The sequence below is a fragment of the Peromyscus maniculatus genome, chromosome 13 (genome assembly GCF_049852395.1).
Source record: "Peromyscus maniculatus bairdii isolate BWxNUB_F1_BW_parent chromosome 13, HU_Pman_BW_mat_3.1, whole genome shotgun sequence".
NCBI lineage: Eukaryota > Metazoa > Chordata > Mammalia > Rodentia > Cricetidae > Peromyscus > Peromyscus maniculatus.
Genome location: NC_134864.1, coordinates 14,118,299 through 14,120,857, shown reverse-complemented (window position 1 = coordinate 14,120,857; position 2,559 = coordinate 14,118,299). Strand labels below are relative to the sequence as shown.

The window sequence follows — 2,559 nt, the reverse complement described above, 5'->3', positions numbered from 1 at the left end:
AGGGGTAATAATGACTTCCAGAGATAGATGGCAAGATGCTTTACTAACTTCAAATTTTCTAAATGCTAATGAGAAAGGAACATCAGCTGTAGAGAGACAGATAATGGAAAAAAACTACTGTATTAAGTCACATGTTGATGACGTCAGAATGGAAACCAGGATATGTGGTACATTAAGGAAGAGGTTTTGGTTTTTGTTTCCACAGAGAAGAAAAGTTATTGATGCGGGGCATGTTCTATATGCTGTGAATGTGTTCCTCTGATTGGTTAATAAATAAAGTGCTGATTGGCCAATAGCTAGGCAGGAAGTATAGGTGGGACAAAGAGAGAGGAGAGTTCTGGGAACAGGAAGGCTGAGTCAGGAGATGCTGCCAGCCGCCATGAGAAGCAGATGTTAAGATACTGGTAAATTATAGATCAATAAAAATGGGTTAATTTAAGATATAAGAACTAGATAGCAAGAAGCCTGTCATGGCCATACAGTTTAAAAGTAAAGTCTGAGTGATTATTTTATAAGTGGGCTGAGGAACTGCAGGGGCTTGGTGGGACCCAGAGAGAAACTCTCCAGCTACATATGGATATGATCAAAATTGATAAAGTTTAGATTTGGACAAGAGAGATCTCTGGATTAGAAGAGATGATAGTTCATCAAAGAGCATGACCAATCAATCTAAACTAACTTATAAAATTACAAATGTTTTTTATTTGATCAGATATAATATGCAAAAAGGGAAACTCCCCAAAGTAGGATGGGAACAGGGTTTTGTTTTTGTCTTTCCAGGAGAATGAAAGCACCCAACTAAGGAATCTGAAGGCCATTGGGCAAATGAGACATCTGAAGAAAGAGCATGAATTATCTAGATAAAATATCCCAAGAAAAAGAATAAATTGGACTATTGGTATATCACATTTCCAACAATAAAATTTCATAAATCTTCCTAAATGTTTGTTTTTGCTGTTCTCTTTAGACATATAATGCAAATGATCTTTTTATAGTCCCAGTTTAATTAAAACTTCAAGCTGGCTCAGAAGTTGAAAATTAGCTTTCTCCTTCTTTAACCTCAAGCAAGCTTGTTAAAGAAAAATCCAAAATCTCTGTCTCATTTCAGAAGAGCCCCCTGGTGGGACAGAAGAAAAATTAAATTTAAGGGACTAGTCTATTACCACTAATCTCATAATTCTTTGATTTTACTCTTTAAAACTTTTCCTAAGTGTGGGAGCCAACAGTGGTATCCTAGTGAGATCTAAGCTAACTTTACCCAGCAGGGCTGCATAAGGAAAAGACTTGACCACATGTGTGCTTACTTGATGTTTGGAAAGGTATGCACTTGGCTGTGTGGTTTGCTTTGATCTACTGAGGGGGAGGTCTTTTGCCTTGCCCCTTGGCATTGTTATGAAAATGCATGTTGAAGAGACAGAAGAGTCCAGTGGATTTTGATCCAGGTGCTTCTGAAGCTATCTTGTGTTTCTTTCTGTCCACTCTCTACTATCTTTCTATCTTAAAGTTTCTTATTCCTCTCTCCTCCTCATAGGAGCCCTTTAAAAGGTGAGAGCTGGCCTCCCACACTTAAGGTATAGATAGTATCTCAAAATTTATAAAATGAATATATACATATATTAATCTTTTTGTCATGAAACTAATAATCACGGAGTACTAACTAATCTTAGAAAAAAATTCATCTAGCTTTCTCTGCATGATTCTAGGTTTGAGTCTCTGTCAGGTAACTAGGACTCAAGTTTTTGTACTCTGAATATACATAAGAAATTATGATCCTTAAACCTCTTCAAGATCTTCTGAATATGACATTTAAAACGTTTACATTTTTGACATTGAATTATTCGAATTTTTTCCTGGGTCCCCTGAAGATGCCTTCACCTCCAAACAACAGGAGGTAAGTAATTTTAAGAATATGATGACTACAATCCCAAGAGGTGAGATGGGTGTTTTTTATAGTGATATTTTATTTGTACTAAAATGTGATTTGTATGTTAATAAATAAAGTTGCCTGGGGGTCAGAGCTATTAGAACCATAGCAAAAGCTCGATGGTGGTGGTGCATGCCTTTAATCCCAGAACTTGGTAGACAGAGCTAGGAAGATCTCTGTGTGTTCAAGGATATAGCCAGCATTGGAGACACACACCTTTAATCTCAATACCAACCATAGAAGACCTGGAGGTCTGTACAGACAGGCAGTGATGAGGCAGTCATGTGGTTGGGTTTACAACCAATGAGAAGGCAGAACAGAAAGTTTATATAAAGACAAGAACACAGGAAGTAGGTCTCTTGGCTGAAGAGGCTAGCTGCAACTGATGGGTAAGGCTCTTAGCTCTGATCTCTTGGCTTTCTTCTTTGCATTGGTTCTGTGTTTATTATTTAATAAGACAGTTAGTTACATCTACAGGTTTTTGTCCTTCAGTGGGTTATGGATATCTGCCATCATTAGGAGGTTTGATTGCAAGTTGTTATTGGTAGTGGTCAGGAAAAAAACATAAACAAAGGAGATTAGATTCAGGGATCTTGTTCTGAAAAGAGAAAGGGAGTAAGGGAGTGTAGAAATGA

The 2,559-nt window shown here is 37.3% G+C and overlaps 1 long non-coding RNA gene across 1 annotated transcript; it reads left to right on the top strand.

Annotated features, from left to right (window-relative positions):
* The first annotated feature begins 322 nt into the window (after positions 1–322).
* Positions 323–942, top strand: LOC143268350 (uncharacterized). The gene is made up of 2 exons (XR_013044203.1): positions 323–404; positions 781–942. It is a non-coding gene; the product is annotated as an uncharacterized LOC143268350 (long non-coding RNA).
* Positions 943–2,559: the final 1,617 nt, after the last annotated feature.